This window comes from Vombatus ursinus, unplaced genomic scaffold (assembly GCF_900497805.2).
Source record: "Vombatus ursinus unplaced genomic scaffold, bare-nosed wombat genome assembly UNPS02014830.1, whole genome shotgun sequence".
In the NCBI taxonomy this organism is placed as follows: Eukaryota; Metazoa; Chordata; class Mammalia; order Diprotodontia; family Vombatidae; genus Vombatus; species Vombatus ursinus.
Window position 1 is genome coordinate 43,669,375 of NW_020954608.1, and position 9,115 is coordinate 43,678,489.

Consider the following 9,115-nt stretch of genomic DNA (forward strand, 5'->3'; position numbering starts at 1 on the left):
CCCTCTTGCCATCCCTCAAATTTAATTTGAAATGTTAAAAAACAAAGGTTAAAATACCAACAAATCAAAGAATGATAAAAGTCTAAAAGAACAAAATCATTTGGCTGGTAGAAACATGAGTTAGAGTGTAACCACCCAAGTTGCTCTGGCAGAAAATTAAGTATTTTTTTCTTTGGATGCCAAGTAATGAGGACTTTACTTGTGTGAAATGTATTACTACAACATAACCTTTGAAAGCTGCTTATGTTTAAAAAAGCACAATGTTTTCTCTTCATTCCTTTGCACTAAACAATTCCAGCTTCTCTGGCATCTGCATTTCCATTTGCAAAAATTGTGTAACTCTATCTAAAAGCTGTCTTTCCAAGGCTTTGTCTTGCTGTGGTGAAAGGATAAAAGAATATTCACATATGATGAAGCCAAAAAAATTAAAGAATGTCTTTAGAGTCAACAGACTTAAAATTAAAATGCTCCCATGAGTGAATCTACATGAGGGATTGTGAAACAAAGGGAAAGTTGTGTTTTAGGCAGCTCTAGGTGAGTCTAAAATAGTCATGTTATATGCCACAGATTCTCATTTAAAAATCTTGTTTTGCTTTTATATCAAATCAGATTCCCTGTTGCAGGATAATGTGCCCAAGATCTATGCACCACTGGGGCACTAATATGCCCAAGAAAAGATCTACTCACCACTCTTCAATTGTCTTCAGTGATTTTTGCATATTTCTCAGATTTGTAGATAATTGTTACTTTCACTAGAAATCCACTTACAAGTGTTTTTAAACCACTGGAAATCAGACCAGGTTTTTTTGTGGCATATCTCTCTATACCTATGAAACAAAGCCTTCCTTTTTCTTAATGGTGTGTCAGATTTGAAAAATCTGAACCATATAGCTTCCTCTGGTCAGTTCCTGTAAAAGCATGGAAACTTCTCTTTTGAGTTGAAACTGTCAGTCAGCAGCAGTTGGGCCAGTTTTGTTTTTTACTGAATTCATTGAGCTGATTGATGATTTGGGCATTGTGTAACCACAGTACTAGCCAATGCCATTAAACCAAGTATCCAGACTAAATATCCCATTTGAAGTGATCCAGGATTTCTAACTTTGGTTTCTCTATTCATGTGATTGCCTTTTAACTTTTTCAATGTCTATTTATTGACACAGAAAATTATACAGGCAACTTTGCTATTCAGTAGCTCTTACGAAAGTTTTTTTTTTTTTAATAATAAAGGAGGTAGAAACTAGAAGCTTAAATGAGATTTATAGCTGATCTTAAAACCATGGTTTAAATGAAAGCCTTAGCTAATCTAAGAGCCTCAGTCTTCTATACCATTATACTTGTTACTATTACAGCTCCCAAGTCAGCATGATTCTTATATAAATCTGAGAAGCCAAGGATGTCTCCAGACTCCCTACCCCATTTCAATGCCTCTTCATCCTTCCTTAACATTCTCTTCTCCAGGTATCCAGTATTCTAATGACACTGGCCACTCCTGTGATCTGATTAACTCATTCACATCAAAGTTTTGTGAATTTTATTGCTCCCCTATCAAAAAACAGTCATATATTTAATAGACTATGAAAAGAGACAGTGCTTAATCCAAAAGCACAAATTACTGGTGGTAGAATTGGGAGTATCAGCGTACCTCATATTGTGTCAAGTAGACCTATTCTAACTATACAAGACCTATTTCAGCAGTGAATAGGAATGAGATAAGAACAAAGGATTTTAATGATAGTGTCAAATAAACTTCCTAATGATTAGAGCTGTCCCAAGATGGAATAATCTGCCTTGAGAGGTGATGTGTCCTCTCTCCTTGTAATTCTTCATCCGAAGCTGAATGACCAATTATAAGGTATGTTATAGTGGGGATTTATTTCAGTTATATAAATGGCTCCTGAGGTCCCTTCCAACTCCTGAATTCTGTGACTTTTTGCTTAAGAGGTATTTTTTAGGGAATAGAATTTGTCCAAGCAAATAAGCAATTACATGGCCCTGCCTTTTAAAAGAAGGCTTCAAAGAGGAAAAGCAAAAATAAAAACAAAACACAAAAGATAGTAGATTTTAAGCTGAAAGAGACCTTAAAGTCCATTTAATTCATTTTCCTCATTTTATGTATGAAGAAACAGAAGCTCATGGTGATGAAATAACTCACCAATAATCATACAAAGTTGGTAGCAGAACCAGAATGTGTGCTTTGCTGCTGTACTTTTAAGGCAAACTGTTAAATTTACTTCTGCCATAGTTGATAGCATTTAAATGATGACTTGCTCTTTATTTCAGGGGAAAGTCAAGATAGTCCTAAGATTAGACTTTGAAAATAATAAGTAGCCGTGGTGTCTTACTTTTCCCTTAAACTATACCCTACCACCACTCTACTCCTATTCATTCTAGTCCCTAGCCATGCTCAATAGCTTTCTTTAAAGTCACTGGCTCTTCTAAAAAAATTTCTACATCAGCAATTCACCTGCCATGACCAAGTTTCAGCACACTGAAATTGCATACTGGACAATGAATCGGGAAGTCTGGATTCTAGTCCTGGCTCTTCTGTTAGGTGTGTGACTTGGTAATTCATAATTCCTCTTCTCCTCAAAATTGAGCTAACATTTGCTTTGCCTCCCTCACAAAATGCATATGAAGATATTTTAAAGAAGTATTGTATAAAGGCACTATGGAAGGATCAAGTATCAGTGTTAATAGCTAGATCATCATCATTTCCTGCAGCAATTTTACATCTATGCTGCAACACTGTACAAATCCATATGTACCACAAAATGCAAAAGGTTGAAACTACCATTTTAGCTCTATAGAACTGCCAATGATCTTTTAAAAACAATTGTTGACCAAACTATTTTTGACAGCAAATTCCATAGATGTTGTAAATACTGCTTTGCTTGCCTTTTGTGATGGGACAGATTAAAGTGCATCTGTGTTCATGATTGCTTTGTTAACACATGGTATATTTCAATTAAGTAGGTCTTGATTGGTTTATTTTTAATTCAAATTATAGTTGTACATGGTTGCATTAGGGCAGCACCTAACCTATCTGTCTAGGTTATCTACAGTTTATAAATGTCAACATGCTGCCAAATAACTCTATTCTCTTTCTTTTAAAATATTTACAGCAAAAATTAATATTTGTATTTTTTTAATATTGAGCCAGAAGTAACCAAAACACACTCTTGGTACAGAAGGAAGGCACATATTTTGGAAATAAATGCTATAATTTTTGCTATTCTTGCAGCACCTTTCATGCAAATGTTTCAGCTTTTAAAAACTTTAACTAGTGAGACCACAGTTCTCTTCTTTTTGCTTCCATAAGATATCATCTCCACTATAAAATACTGGAAAGAGTATTAGATTTGGAATCATTTACTGAATTCAAATGCCTACTCCCTCACCCGTTTTCTGCATAAACTTTGATAAATCACTTCACCTTTCTAGCTCTCACTTTCCTTGTCTATAAAATGAGAGCGTTAGACTAGATGATCTGTGATCTCTGTTGCATCAGATCATGACCCATCTAAGGTCTTTTATCCTATGTGAGTCTTGTGTGTGTCTTCTAAAAATCTTACACGTTGGAAAGACTGGAAGCCTTCCAACAAGCCTTTATTAAATGCTCACTATGTGTCAGACACCATGTTATGCTCCGGAGATGCAAAGAGAGGCAAAAAACAGTCCCTTCTTAAAAGGAGTGCATAGTCTAATGGGGGAGAGGCCTTTTAATCCTTTGTAGGTATCCATTCAGCACTCAGTTGGTCTATCTATTATCCCTCATTCTTGCAACTGATCCACCTTCTTTTCCAGTCATACATTTCCTTGATGACATGTTTTACACTGCTTTTTGCATGCAAGTCATGGTGTATGATGCTACTTATGCCCACCATGTGTTTATTGCACTTGAGTATACCTTAAACTTTAATTGTTTTGAGATCTTGGTATTCTTTTAATCAAAGTAATATGACATCAGTAGCAGAATGTTGGTATTAAACAGATGGATCTTCATACCAAGGAGAAACTTGGCACTGTTGAAATTTTTGTGCAGTTTTCTAAATGTGATTTATTCCATTCTCTTTTCCAGTCAATTCTGAACCTCACCCATTCTCTCCATATTACCTATCAAGATATAAGTATACAATGAACTTCATATCCAATTCAATTTCATAATCTAGTCTACCCATGAAACAAAGAATCTGCATTTCATGGTCATAAGAATGAGGCAAGTCTATGATTAAACACTAGGGATAAATTCCTGTCAGAGAGGGTCTACTATATGCCGGGGATACAAATACAAAACTGAGATGGTCCTTGCTGCCAAGGAGCTTACATCCTCCTAGGGGAGCATGATATTTCCACAGATAAGTAAATATCAAATATATATGTAGAAGTTCTGTGGTGAGGGTGGTGAGCAGTGTTGTCCAGTCATTCAATTTTGCCTACTTTGACTCAATATCCAAATGTATCTCCCAGTACAAACATTCCTTTGCTCTGGGAAATTGTATCAAATGATTTGTAATTCTTTCTATCTTTTATAGCTCCATACCTCTAGCTAGAGACAGTGTCTTTTCAAAACATCTCGTGACGGATCTATTTCTTCCTCTTCTTTGAAAATACTCCCCCTCTCATTGCCTTCTTGTTTCTAATAAATATACCCACACTAGCAAAGGTCTGTGATTCACAGTGTGTTTAAATACAAAGCAAGAATTTAAAAAAGAAAGGTAAACACTTTCCAGTTCCTGGAAGAAAAGGCATCAGGCTTCCATAATGGAGCCTAAAGGGAGAAAGATAATATACAGAATTCCTACCTTGCAGTACAACACAGCTTCTGTTCCAACCTTCCACGTGCCAAATCTGCTCATGCATCCTTGCTTCAAAAGTCACAGAATTTGAGAGTTGGAAGGCATTTCAGTGGCCATCCATTGCAAACCCTAAACAAAAGGAATCTCATACTTAACAAATAATCATTCAGCTTCTGCTTCAAGATCTTTAAAGAGGGAGAACCTATTACCCCTGATGATAGCCCCATTGCACTTTTGTATAGCTCTAATATTTAGGAAGATATTCCTAATAACAACCCAAAGTTGACTCCCCTCTAAGGTCAAATGGAGCAAATCTAGTCCTCCAAAGGACAACGGTTCAAATACTTGAAGACAGTTATCCTGTCTACCCATCCTAACTCATCTCTTTCCTAAGCTAAATATGCCTAATTCTTTCAACTCATCCTCATGTAGCATGTACTCAACATCTTGGTTGCCCTCCTCTGGACACTCCAGGTTATCAATGCAATTAAAATTTACAAATGTAATTTGTAATCTGCCATTCTTCATATATGGCAGATTACAATCAGATTACAATCTCTTCATATAGAATGATGTTGCTAGTAACTCACCATCAGCAAGGTCCATCCTCTGAAATGACTTGTTTCTAGTAGTGATGATGGATTTACCACATGTATCCATACTCTTCTCCAATCCCCTTTGTGACCAACAGTACACCTTTTTGACAAAGGTAATAAAATAGGCTACATTAATTTTGCTAATAAGAGTACACAAAAATCAACAAGTCTGAATTTTTGTTTTATTAACATAATGCCATTTTATTTTAAATATATGTCATTTGAAACCAAGGGTACACATACTCCCTCCCACAAGGGTTCCTACTTTTACAGCCTCACATAGACAGGATTCAGTTCTAGGGAATCTTAACCCCAAAGAAAAGGATCCATCCTTTTCTCTTACCATCTGACTTATCTTATCTCCACTTGGAATTACTTCAGGAAAATCTCCTTAAACAAATTTTAGATTCAGCTTACATCTAGTGTCTTCCCAAAAAGAATTAACAGAGTCCCTTCTAGAAAATGTATTCATTGTATAAAGTAGTAGATGTCAAAAATGGGACAGTAGATTTTACTCAACCATAAAAGAAACAAAATATGAAACAGCAGCCTATCACAAAGAGCTTACAGGAACCAACATAAATGAACCACTCAAAGGACTCATACTGAGGACATTCATAAACAGATATTAAAGCATATTACTCATCATTCTATTTTGCTCTCCCAGGAGGTAAAGATTCTTGGGAGATTGACTCATGGGACAGCTGAAGAATTTTACTTTTTACCTCAGTCTGTACTGGCTGAACAGTAGCTTAAAGTCCAGGTTTTCTGGCTAGCCAGGTCATATTTGGGGCTTTCAGGTACCAGGATGATCCTGCCAGTGATCTCCCTCCTCCAAGAAGGGGCACTGTTACAACAAACATCTCCTGCTATCAGTCAGCATATGAACTTCAGAATTCCCAAAGTCATGAGTTCGTTTAAGTTCATGAATTAACCACCAAGGTTAGAAACATCCATCTTATGATCACCATTCAGTCAGCTTTGCTAAGGGAAAGAAACAAGGCAAAAGAGAAAGCAAGAGATGTGATAAAGTCTCAGGGTCATTCACTCACTGTCAAATGCATGTAACTTTCTGTGGAGGGAGAAGAGAGCAAAATCCATTGGGAAGTTTAAGGGAAAACTGTTGGAGTCCTAAGCCAGACTTTCAAAAAGATTGGGATACCTCAGACACTTAACACTTACTAGCTGTGTGACCCTGGGCAAGTCACTTAACCCCAATCGCCTCACCATAAAGCAAAAAAAAAAAAAAAGATTGGAATAAAGAGAAAGGCAAAGATTTCATCTTCTCTTTTTAATCCTACTTAGTGGACAGTTATTCTTGACTCAGTGACCATTTTTTTTTGCCATAGCTCCTACTCTCACACTCCTAACCCTTATCATAGGGACTAACCAGTAGTCTCTGGTCATACATATACTTTATCAAGTGCCCAAAGCATGTATTTCAATAGAAGTGGCGTTGCTCAGCCTTATCACCCTTGTATTGTAAAAAAAAGATTACATTTTTAAGAAAATACCATTTATACAACCTCTATATTGTGCCAGACATATGGCTTCAACTAATCTCTGGAATGAACTGACTTACTTTCTGTATTCAGAAATTTTCAAAAAAGTTGGGTATTTATTCTGAGGGATCTGATTAGGCAGATAGATAGATGCACATTTCTGCCATGGGCAAGTCATTTGTACCTTCCAAGCCTCGGTTTCCTCATCTTGTTTAGACTAAGTGATTTCTAAAGTCCCTTCCAGTTCTAAAATTAAAAGTTTCTGCTTCTTTTATATGTAGCATAGTACATCTTTTCCATAGACTCTATACCCCAGTCGAGTTGGACTTTGCCTGTATGACACTCCACACCTTCCAGCTTCTGTGACCTTTGCTCACACTTTTCTTCCTGTTCTTAGAATGTACTCATGGATTGTCATAACCAAAAAAAATATTCATCACAAGGTGCAAGCTTGCTGTTGATTTTTTTAATTGAGGTTGGTCCTTAGGGAAAAAAATAGGCATTACTTACTCTGGCTGAAATTCAGCCAGATTCAGCATACTAGAGTTTGTGCTGTGCTTTCATATTCTTCGTGTTCATATTCTTGCAAAATTCAGAATCACCTCCATACCACAATGAGGCACTGGAGTAAGATTTTTTAGAACAGGATATGATACCCCATTGTACTTATATCTGCTGATTATCAAAAAGTGTTTGATGTGGTAGGACAAAGTGTTGTCTAAAAACTCTTAAGGTAGAATGTTTCCTATACATACATCAATAACAATCACAATTCCCAGGGATATACAGCAACAGAAATAACCATATTCAATGACCTTTTGATAATAAATCAGTTGAGGCATAAAACAGGGAAATAAATGCATAGAAAAGGTATTTATCATCATGATGGATCCAGCACAGAGTCCAAGTTGAGGACTTCTCTGTGGATAGTGAATGCCTCTAGACGCTACTGTTTGCAGATAACATTGTATTGATTGCATCAAGTTCTAGGACACCAAAGAACCTTCTGGAAGAGGTCTATAATAATTCATAGAAGTTTGGCCTGCCCATCAACCCAGGAAAAACCAAGTGGATGAGGAATGTCTATTGCCCATATTTCAGTTAGCATTTAGATGTACATCCTGTAGCATTTGTCCAATTGGTATGATTTTTGGGACAGATAGTACAGATGGTCAGTGATCTGAGCCCTGACTTGAAATAGTGAAGGAGATGGGACTCTATCACTTTTGGAAAATTACAAAGCTCCTTTACTGACCCCAGGGTTTCCATGAAAGTAAAGGCCCATCTTTTTAATACCAGTATTCTACCAGTATTGTTATATGACATGGAGACACAGAACGCCATTGTTTCTAAAGAACTAAAAGTAAGTATCATACAGAGGGCAGTGAAGGGGTGTATGATTGGTGTGAGTAGGCTGCAACATGTAACCAATGAAGGACTCTGCAGAACAAGAGTAAAAGGCATCATAAATGAATTGTGTAACAGGAAGAAAAGATGGGATAGATACATGACAAGAGTAAGGAATAACAGACAGAATACTCTGCTGGTCCCCTCATAATGACATGAGAAATTGAGAAAGGTTTCTAGCATATTGGGTAAATTCCTCACAGTAAAATTTTAGGATAACATAAAAATAGTCACACAGGATGAGGAATCATTGATGAGTTGAAATCTATATCATTGGAAGGAGCTCCTAAATTGATGAAATCACAGATCCATTTGAATATTTGAGAATGCCTTTGCCATAATACCTCTTTAATTCTTAGCTATGCTATGAATCCCAATTCAAATTTCATACCTCTAGGAGGCAGGCTATGTAGTACAGTGATTTGGATTTGAGACATGTTTGAATCCCACTTTGGTTGCTACCTATTCATCTGTAGGGAAGTCTGAGCCTTGGTTTCCTCATCAGTAAAATGAGGGGCTGAGATTTCATGACCTCTGGATCCTTTCTATGCAAAAATTCAATTGATTCTAAAGCCTTCCCTTATTCCTAAAAGTTAAGCAGTTATGTTTTCCCTCAGCTTTCACTTAGTTCTACACATGTACAACGTTTACATGATTATTTTATATGATCTTATATTATAGTTATTTTTGCACGTGTTGCCTCTCCTCAAAAGGGAGGGAGCTATGTCATATCTTACAGTGTTGTGTACACTAGAGACAGCTAATAAATGTTCATTGGATTGATGAGATGGGTGTTGCATGATAGGATGTGTTG

General features: G+C 36.5%; 1 protein-coding gene across 2 annotated transcripts in view; it reads left to right on the forward strand.

The window, feature by feature from the left end:
- The window catches only part of ABCC9 (ATP binding cassette subfamily C member 9), a 194,025-nt gene that overhangs the window by 154,387 nt on the left and 30,523 nt on the right, over positions 1-9,115 (forward strand). The window lies entirely within an intron of this gene.